This window comes from Microtus ochrogaster, chromosome 1, assembly GCF_000317375.1.
Source record: "Microtus ochrogaster isolate Prairie Vole_2 chromosome 1, MicOch1.0, whole genome shotgun sequence".
Taxonomy (NCBI): domain Eukaryota; kingdom Metazoa; phylum Chordata; class Mammalia; order Rodentia; family Cricetidae; genus Microtus; species Microtus ochrogaster.
This window is the reverse complement of record NC_022009.1, coordinates 65579938-65591022: the sequence shown is the minus strand read 5'-3', so window position 1 is coordinate 65591022 and position 11085 is coordinate 65579938.

Sequence of the window (11085 nt, the reverse complement as noted above, 5' to 3'; positions counted from 1 at the left end):
AATGGCTCAGCTGTTTCTTTAGCCACCAAGAATGGCTCAGCTGTTTCTTTAGCCACCAAGCTGTTTCTGTCAGTTCTTGCTGTGACTTCCTGAAGACAGACTGTGGTATGGCAGTCTAAGTAAAACAAACCCTCTCCTCCCTACAGCACTTTCTCTCATGGCATTTACCCCAGCAAGGGGATCTCTAAGACAGCAGTTCTCTTCCACCTTCCTCCTTTGCCCCTATCCACACTTGAGACTGACGTGGGGCACATCCTCATAACTCCGTGCTGGTTTCCTATTTCCCCCAGACATTTGGCCCAAGGGGATTCTCAAAGGGCGGCAAGAGCTGTGGTGTCATAAGCACCTGTTCTGTTCCCAAGCCCAGCCCAGTTCTTCCTTTCGGAAAAGGGCCCTCCAATAATAGCAGGTGAAGACCTCGGTACTTGATGCCAAACCTGACACCCAGAGTTCAATCCCCGAGCCCCACACGGTAGGAAGAGAAAACTGACCCCCACAGTTTCTCCTCTGACCTCCACATGCTTACCATGATGTTCACACACACAGGCATGTTCACACACATAATCAATCATTAGTACACAGGAAACAGTTTTAAAAGGCATGAAATGGCCACAGAGATGCCCAGAGTCACTGATTATCCATACTGAGTGGAAGGAGTTAGATGCAAAGACTGTTATTTTATGGACTATTGCACTTTTAATACTTAACTACCTAGGTAATGCTTTGGAAATTTAAACTGTATATTTCTTTCCTGAAGAAGCCATATACTTAAGAAGAAAATGCCAGGTTATGTGGGAAGAAAGGTGCTATCTAACTTAAAGAAATAGAAGACAATGAGAACAACAGTGCTATTTAAATTTAAGAATCCTGGATGCTAGATTTTGCATTCTATAATAAATGTGAGTGCTGTGTATTGGGAAAACTCTGGCAAGCAAGAGGTATGTCCAAGAATATCTTAATTCGCAGAAAGTAGAGCTCTGGCAGCCACCATTCCTTACAGCTTAGCTGATGGAGTGAGGCTGGACAGCGTGTTTCAGGCTCAGGAAAGAGATTACAACCATCTCACAATTCTAGTCCTGCGTCACCATGACAACATGAACATATAATTATATACATGCATAGGAGAAAAACCGAAGAATGAAAAATACAAAGGCACGCAGGGATGGATTTTCTTTTGGCTCTGTGAAGAAAAACGTGGGAAAGAATGGCTTTCTAAATGTTTCTTACAAAAGAACACCATGTTTATGGAAATAGCTAATTCAGTGGGCTTAAGTGTAATGTAACTTAAACACTATGACCGTCCCCGTCCCCCGGCTCTCCTGATTCATCAACGCTCTCACAGCGCACTCAGCAGAACCCAAACAAAACCAAACAGCCACGAAGCTGCTCTAAGCTTCCTGTAATTTGAGTGACAATTTATATAATTACAAGTATTTGACAACTTTTTTATCATTTCTAAATGATTATGGATATCTGCAAGTTTAGAAGATTATATTTTGAAATGCATTTATATACAAACCTGCCATAAAAAAAGGCAAAATAAATTAAGCTATTACTATGTTTAGGCTGTTGGTTTCCAGTGTGATATACATGAACTGAGAATTTTCCAGTGAAACTGAGGGGAGGGACTAGTAACTGGATCTAAACACTGGTAGGACAGCCTGAGCCCCTTTTGTTGGTACTTGGGATCTCTCTAACCAGAATCGTTTAACTAGTCTCCTCTGCATCAGACAGAGGCTGAGCATTAGCAAACACACACACACACACACACACACACACACACACACAGTCTGCCGACACCCAAGAATGAGCAAGGACAGGAACTGATCAAGTGTACCTAATACATATATCAATCATCTAAATCTAAGGAGGCAAAGTAAGTCTGCCAGGCTTCAGGAACCAGGCGGGGGAGGTGCTTCCTTTGTTCAACATTAAGCAAGCACTTAACACAGCAGTGCTGAACTATTGGCTAAGGGATAGCCCCCACGGCAAACTGGTATGATAGACCAGCCGGTTTCTATCGTCTGACATTAGGGTATCTAACAGGAGGACCACACATCCTGTTACTTAAGACAAACTCAGTTTAGGCCTGCTATTTTGCTGTGATTTTTAAACTAATGTTGACAGTTTCAATCTAATATGTTTCATTTTGTACAATGAGCTGTGGGACCATATTTACAGGAGAAACATGGAAAGGCCCAGAATCCAGCACAAGAATGGCTTCCCAGAAGAGGCACTACCTGAAGTCAGTCCTAAAGCATAGACAAATGAAGTACATGTGGATGGAGTGGGGGGCCAGCCAGACCCCACTAACAGCAGCCTCCATCAAGGTTTGCAACACAAGAGATCTCCTTTGCTGACATCCTCCTCTCTTACAACATGTCCCATGCGGAGCACTTCTGAGGCTTCCTGGAAGTTCACATCCTCCTAACTCTATTCCTATTTCCTCTTAGACATTTGGGAGAAGGGGATCCCCAAAGGGCACAGAGCAACACCTGTGCTGTAGTCAGCACTTGCTCCACTCGCAAGCCTGTACAACAGCAGGTGAGGACATCAGTTAAAGAGTCCCACTCCTTACACTGTGGGAAAGAGGTGATACCCAAGGGCTACACAGACATCTTCAGGCAATGGAGCTTCGATGGGAAAGATCCCCTCTATGCTCCTGTGGTTTTAACATTTGGTCCCCATCCAGGGACACTATGTCTAAAGACCATGGAGAGTGGAGCCACATTGGAGGGAATGGGTCAATGGGAGTGAGAATCCCTAGTTTGGACCCACTTCCTTACCTGTATTGACCTATCAACCACAGATCCAATGTGACAGATGCCTCAAGCTGATGCAGCCATGCCTTTTCCATCAGAATGGACTATAGCCCCAATAAACCCTTTCTGCCTTTAGCTGCCTATTGTCAGGTATCTGGACACAGCAAAAAGTATCATATTAGACTGGGTATTCTCTTATCTACCCACATTTATTAAATCCTGCCTAGAAACAAGTCGATATGGAATAACATAGACCCAGTAAATAGAACAGGAATTATGAAGACATTCTTTAGATCCTTAGGTGGACAATGATATTCTTTGATCTTTCTAAAACACAGAATAACAATTCTGCCAGCAGCCATACAGAGCGAGTATTTCTGTGTCACTGTACAGTAATAAGGGGCAGAGTGAAGAAAGCTCTGTTCTCACGTGGTGACCTCAGTTAAAGAGCCGTTTATCTCAGTGTCCAGGTATGAGACCGAAGGAAGTTGCAGTATTTGAAGTTTTGAACCCTCCCCTTCCTCCACATCCACCAGACACATACGCAAGAGGACAATGACTTTTGTAGCCTGGTGACTCTGGAGGGGAAGACCAAATTGCTTTCTCGTTGGTTGGAGGTATTGGGGGAGGGGCTGTGGGTGTATGGACTGCTTCCTCCCTAACTGCTGACAAGTTTAGGATGGCCGGTTCAATCGCCATCCTCTGAGTGCCCACTGCTGTCTGAAGCTGCAGGGTTCTCAGCTCAGCAGTTCCCAGGGAGCCACTGGACTGATCCCTAAGGAGCTCTGGCTCCCATTTGGCCCTGGTTCAGGTACCCTCTTTGCAGTCCTTGGCTCTAGACTTGCTAAGACCACCATCAGCATCTCCCCTGACCTTTGCCCCCCTCCACAGGTGTCCTTACGGGTTCTCTCCTCGCTCCCTGGGATCTCAGGGTGATGCGGAGCATCTAACCTCAGGATTCCTTCTCCCACCACAGCAGGCCACTCTAGTTAGTGCACCATCCTCGTGACAAGGCACCTGAGCTAGCATCTAAGGCAGAAGGGATTTTAGGATTGTAGTTTTAGTCTAAGGCCACTGGGTCCTCTTGCTCTAAGCTGCCGGCTGCCATGCCTTGTGGCAGGGGAAGAAGTCAGAAGAGAACTAATGTCTTGGGTTTCCTATTGTTATAAAAGACACCATGATGAAGAGCAACACAGAAAAGAAAGGGTTTGTTTGTCTCATACTTCCACATCATAGGCCCTCATCAGAAGATCTGCGTCGTGTTGACAAAAACAACCATCTTCATCTTGACGAAGAAACACATCACTTACTAAGCCACAACCTTTCCTTTCTTGTTTGTCTCTAAGAACTCATGTTAGTATCACTATCACAATACAAGATATCTCAATGTTTAAAAAGCTCAGATTTTTTTTTTTAAATATCAAACACTTTAAAAGTTCAATCTCCCGTGGCCCATGTTACCACCAAAGGCCAGGCATGAGTCCATGATCTGTGCCACAGCTTGAATCCACATTGACGCCCATGATCCATGCTGCCACAGGGGACCATGTTGGTGTCTGTGGCCCATGTTGCCCCAGAGGCCATCTTCATGTCCATGGCCTGTGCTGCCGTTGAGGCCCATGCTGGTGTCCAGGGTCCATGCTGTGCTAGAGGGCTCTGTTGATATCCATGGTTTGTACTGACACCAGAGACCATATTGAGGTTCACGGCACATACTGATGCCAGAGGTCATGTGAACACTCATGATCCATACATGGAAGTTCATGATGCATGCTCACATTGACTATAAAGGGCAAAGAAGCTACTTTTGCAGTGGTATTGATGACTGTAGACTCACAGTTGAAAAAGAGAGTTATAGAAAGCTTCTGTGACAACACCCACCCCCTCCAAAAATACTAACAGCCTAGACAGAAAACCATTCAAGAGATCTTTTTAAATTTGTGATAAGGATGCTGAAGTGTAGCTCTCCACAACTGACGGATTGTGCGGGTGGCGAAGGACTCAGTTTTCTCTAAGGGGCTAGCCACTGGGGGGTTGACCATGCTCCAGGGAGTAAATGGGAAACAAAAATTGGACTTGGGGAGGTTGTTTTGGTTTTTTTGTTTTGTTTTGTTTTTGTGTGTTTGTTTGGTTGGTTTGATTGTGGGTTTTTTGCTTTCTTCTTTTGAGGGGGTTCACAAGTGTCAAGGGACAGACGGGACAACTGGAAACTGAGTGTGAGTGGGGTACATTATGTGAAATTCCCAAATAGTTAATAAAAATATTATGTTGGGAGCCAGGCGATGGTGGCGCACGCCTTTAATCCCAGCACTCGGGAGGCAGAGGCAGGCAGATCTCTGGGAATTCGAGGCCAGCCTGGTCTACAAGAGCTAGTTCCGGGACAGGCACCAAAGTTACAGAGAAACCCTGTCTTGAAAAACCAAAAAAATAAAAAATATTATGTTGGGGACAAAAGGGGTCAATCTCTTAAAATATACAAAGTATCTTTCAAAGTTCAAAGCCTCTCTAAAATATACAAAGTCTTGCTAAACCCTCCAAAGTCTCTCAACTGTGGGCTCCTATAACACAATCCCAGAAGTGTATGATGCTCAGTGTTGGGCATCTGTAACTCACCCGTCATCTTTTGAAGTCGACGAGCTTAGGCAGCTCCACCTCTGACTGTAGCACTCACAGCACACAAAGTCCACCTCCCAAGCTCAGGCTGCCTCCTACACAGCAGCTGCCATCCCTGGTGCTCACCAAGGGCACTGCATCTCCACAATGTCTTCACCATTAGCCTCCCCTAAGCTCTTTTCAAGAATTCTGAACCCTCTACATGGCATCAAGCCTCAACTTCTTTCCACAAGCCCTCAGATTCTGAGCTTCCTACTGCAACTGAGGCTGGACCTGCACTGATGTCCTCTCTTGGCCTTTCACAGTGATAAGCCTTGGCTGCTCTCCATGACCCCTACATGCCTTCAGAGTCGGTACCACCTGGGAGATGCTTGCAAATGATCAAGTTTGGCTGCCATCACACGGTACAACCTTGGATGCCTCTGGAACACAGTTTCTGTGTGCTGACCCTGAGGAAACACTTCCCAGAAGACTTTACCTCAAAGATGCTGGTCTCTTCTTAACCACAGCTGATTAGTGTGATTAATTCTTCATGCCCAGCTGGCCAGTGTAATTGTCCCAGCAAAGCAAAGATTTCATAAAAGTGGTTCTGGTCCCTCATTAATCACCATTGATTCTTTGGTTCTTCAGCCCCAGCTAAACAGATTATTAAAACAAAATAGCACACAAATAACCTTGGTAGAGTCTTTATTTCCCTCTGAAACTTCATAAGCCAGGGCTCCATCATCTGCACTGTGAGAGAACATTCTTCCAAATACCCACAGAACACCCCATGGAGCTCTAAGCACTCAGTGGCTTTTGCAGCCCAAGTTCAAATGCTACCACAATTCTCCCAAAAACTAGGTCTGTCATAGCAATACCCCTACTTCTGGTACTAATGTCTGTCTTAGTTGAGCTTCTGTTGATGTAATAAAACTGAAACAACATGAAGGAAAGGGGTTATTTGGTTTCTACATACACATCACAACCATTGGGAAGTGAGGGCAGGAACGTGGAGACAGGAACAGAAACAAAAACTGTTGAGGAATGCTGTTTATTAGCCAACTCTCCTTGACTTTCTTATACAACCTATGACCAGACAGCCAGGGCTGGCACCACCTAAAGGGGCTGGGACCTCCCATATCAAGACAGTATCCCACAGGTTTACCTACAGACCAATGGTCTCAATTACAGAGTCCCTGATCCCAGAAAAGTCTAAATTTGCTGGCAAAGGTTAACCAGCATGTATGCTTATTTCATGACAGTTATGAATTAAAGAGAATACGGGGCTGGAATCCCAACATTCCCTCCAAAAGCATGCCCTAAATGACCTAATATCTTCCACTAGGCCACCCCTCCGTGGGGTTATAAGAGCGTTTCCTTTGCCACCCTAGCCTCACTTTTTGGAAATGCAAGCTTGAAGTCTGCTTGAGAAAACTCTTTTCATGTAGATGATTGTTGAGAATTCACTTCTCCTTACCCTCTTGCAATGGCAGTGCAGATTTACTCCCTATCCCTCCATCAAGGACATAGGCCAGAGGTAAGCATGCTATCTTCCGGACTGATGGCTTTCCAAACTCTAGTAGCCATGGGAGTCATGTTGTTAAAAATACACAGCCCTAGACCCAATGAACCTGAAGCCTTGGAAAAGGATCCCAAGAGGCTGCATTTTAACCACTCACTCCCATGCATGCTAGAGTTTGAGGGCCAGTGATATGGGAAGTGAAAAAGACAAGATCTCCTGAGTAAATTGGGAGCATGGGGACCTTGGGGGGAGGATTGAAGGGGGAAAGGGAGAGGCAGGGAGGGAAGCAGAGAAAAATGTAGAACTCAATAAATATCAATTAAAAAACCAAGACTTTGCCTTCATTTCTTTGTCAAAGACCAGCTGACTTGGAGTTGGGCATGTGGAACAATGGTAGAATGTTGGCACAAGGGCAGAAGGCTGTTCCTGCTATGCACAGGGTCCTGAGTTTGGGCGAACTTACATTTCTGTGGCATTGTCTGGTTTGTCCAGATTCCCCTTATAAACAACCACAGGATATTCAGCGTGTCTTTCCCAAGTCTCACCAACCCTGAAGAGATCACTGTAGAAGAGTAGCTCCAGACAGCTTCTTTATTGATTCAATGAAGAAACGGCATGGAACACAGGGAGAAATACCCAAGACAGCCAGCCTTGTGCATGACAGGACAGCCATGATCTAGTGAGCATAAGAACATGCCACAGTTCACAAAGTCTCCCTGGGGCTTAAGACCCAGGCATCATTCAGCATGAAAAGGAAGAGTTCCCACTTACAGACATCTCTGGCCTGACTTTTTCTTAGAAATCTTTGAGATCTTGCACACAGAGTACACATGTCTTTCTCCTCTAAAGAATTAAACATTTGTTCATTCTTACACTTTAAATAATAAGAGATGGAGTATTTGCTTTCTGGCCCCAGATTCTTCGACTCCAAAGGCAGACTCTGTATCATGAACCTACAATGCGTGACAGCAAACAGGCTGCACATCAGATCTGCTCTGCTCGAGGGAGGTCTGGAACGTGATGTGGCATCCACTCATCTGAGACAGATACATGTGATAGTGACATCATCTGCTTACTCAAGTGACATCTGCTTACTCCAAGGCTTTCTTTTTACTTTTGCTATGAATATGCCAATCCAGTTGTGAGCAATCAAAACCAAAGCTACACAGTATAATTTAAACAGAAATATTAGGACTTTATTCATCTAAAGACCTGAAGGAAGGTTGAAGAAGAAACAGAGATGATCTCCAAGCTTCAAGCTTCAGCTAGCAACTTTTTACTTTAAAATGGCATGAACGGGGAGGAATATGGGAGGTGGTGGCAGGGAAGAGACAGAAATCTTTAATAAATAAATAAATAATAATAATAATAAATAAATAAAATTGCATGAACGTGATATCCATTTGAGAAAGAAAAAAATAAAAAAATAAACTTTGACTTTTGAATTTGGATATTTCAGGGGTTAGCAGATCCTGGTACAATATTTTCAGTCTTTGTCATGAGGTTTGTCATTTGAATGAAAAGTGCCCCCATAGGTTCATATGTTTAAATGTGTCCCTAATTGGTTAAACTGTTATGGGAAGGATTAGAGCATGCAGTCTTGTTGGAGGAGGGGTGTCACTGGTCTTTGAGGTTTAAAAAAACCATACCAGGACCAGTCTCCCCACCCGCTTCTGCCTCCAACCTGTGGATCAGGATGTAAGCAGTTAGCTACTGCTCCCACCATGATGATCACGGACTAGCCCTTAGAAACTATAAGCAAGTCCTAATTAAATGCTTTCTTTTATAATTTGCCTTGGTCAAGGTGTCTTTTCACAGCAATAAAAAAGGAACTAAGAAGCCGGGTGGTGGTGGTGCACGCCTTTAATCCCAGCACTCGGGAGGCAGAGGCAGGCGAATCTCTGTGAGTTGGAAGCCAGCCTGGTCTACAAGAGCTAGTTCCAGGACAGGAACCAAAGCTACAGAGAAACCCTGTCTTGGAAAGAAAGAAAGAAAGAAAGAAAGAAAGAAAGAAAGAAAGAAAGAAAGAAAGAAAGAAAGAAAGGAAGGAAGAAAGAAAGAAAGGTAGGTAACTAAGATAAGACTCAACAGCAAGTCTGCTACAGTAAGCAACCTTGTCTTGTCCAACTTTGATGAGATAGCTTTTGTTTTATCTTATTCTATCTTATTTTGTTATAGTTTTTTTTAAAGAACAAATGAATGAATGAACACCTAGCCACTATTGAGTTAGGACATTTGGTACAATCAGTACAATGAAAGCATTTCTAGCTGTATCTTCAGTTCATGTTACTTCATTGGATATGACCCCATGGTAAGGTGTGTGATCCTGCTCATCTGAGTAGAAGGCTGAATTTACGATTTGACCTCAGGGAATGACCACCAACAGGAACCAAAATAGAAAAGCATCCTTTTTCACCTTTCTGTATTCCTCTTGGGGGAAAAAAAAAAAATCCCAAAGACAAGCTTTGATAGACTGGCTTGAGAAAGATGTCCACCCTTCAGCCGGATGAAAGGCAAGTATCTTGGTGATAGTCTCATGCAGTAGAGAGGCAAATCCCCAACAGATAAATTGTTGCCACCAAAAAGGAGAAAAGAATGTTGGGTGGCCAAGAAATGTCCACCATACTGACATGGAATAGCGAGTGAGGGCTGAGAAGCTGGCCTCTCAAAATTCCACAGCCAACGAAGGCCAAAGCGAACTTGGGCTTCCAACTAAGTACCACTCTTTTCTGTCTACAAATGCAATTCTCTAGCTCTCCTTTCCTCTCAGAGAGAGTGGGCCCTGGGAACTGTAAGCGTTAGGAGCGCAGAAGCCCCTGTGGTGTGGACCGACCTCCTAGCAAACCACTCGTCTTCATTTGCCTGGCTTCTTCTCTGTCTAGAGTTCTCTCTCTCCCATACCTCAGGAAATGCAGGTGACATCAGGTGCTTTGTTCCAACTGAGTTGTAAATTAGTTCCAAGGTCCTAGACAGGTCAACTAACATCGCTTAGACTTACTTTTCATATCTGTAAAATGAATGTGTTAGCTCAGAGTTATAAATAATATTTTATCTCTGTGGTCTTATAAAATAAAAATAAAATATAAGGTCTGTGTATTTCTGAAGGCATTTTCTCTAAGTCTGTGAACTCTTAGAGGAGGGTCTAGCTCACTAACTTTCCCAGCACAAACCAAGAGAACACCTCTGGCAAAAACTCTCTCCAGCCACCAGTTTTAGAAGTCACAAATGATAAGAGGTTTTAACTTGACAGAAATCACCAAGAAGGTACTTCTAGCTTCTTGATGCATGGGTCCATCTTTTCCCTATCATTTCAGATGGAAAGAGGAGTCTTCCTAGGTATTTTTTATTTAAACTTAAATCTTTATAATATATTCATAATGTAAAATAGGAGTGTTTTGACAACAACATAGCAAATAACCTTAGACCCACCCTCAATTTTTTAACTCTGTCCAGTGATGCCATAGAGAGAGTACATTTGTAAACTATAAATCCATCTGCCTTTCAGGGCTCAGCGCTAATCCACCCCTTTAAGTGAAACAATGCTACTGATTCCCATTAAAGCTTCCTGGAATAAAAAGCTATTTTTATGGACCCAGAAATCCACTTTTTTTTAAAAGCTCATTTCTTTTTATCTTGACCACCACCGCTGCACTCTTTCTTTGTGCAAAAGAATAAATCCTTTCTGAGCCCACAGATTCAAATGCCTAGGCGACCGTGATCCCCAGCACTGACACCCTGCTGATAAACCAGCAGGACCGCTTCTCTTACTTTTCAGCTTCAAACAACAACAGCCGCAGAGGAAGCCTCTGCTCCTTGTTGACAAATGATGGGGAAGCCATGCTCCCCACCCCTCGCCTTGGAGGCCTCCTGCCATCGTGGTATACATAAGACAATTGGTGTGGCCGGAAATGAAGGAAAGTTAAACACACTCGTTTTCAACTGCTTCCAACTTCCAGGTTCCCCTGCGTTTTTATTTGAGACCCTTTAACACTTTAAGACACTGCCCATAAGCTTCCCTATGAACTCTCCCATTGGGAGTGACTCCTTTCCCAATCCACAGGGATAAGTTTCCTTAACATTTGCTTTTGACAAGTGCAAGGAAGTCTACAGGCACACACAACCCATTGATTCCCAATGAGGGCCCAGCTGAGTCCAAGTGCGTCCCAAATTTCTTGCTTCCTCCCATGTTCCTATCCTCCAGTCTCC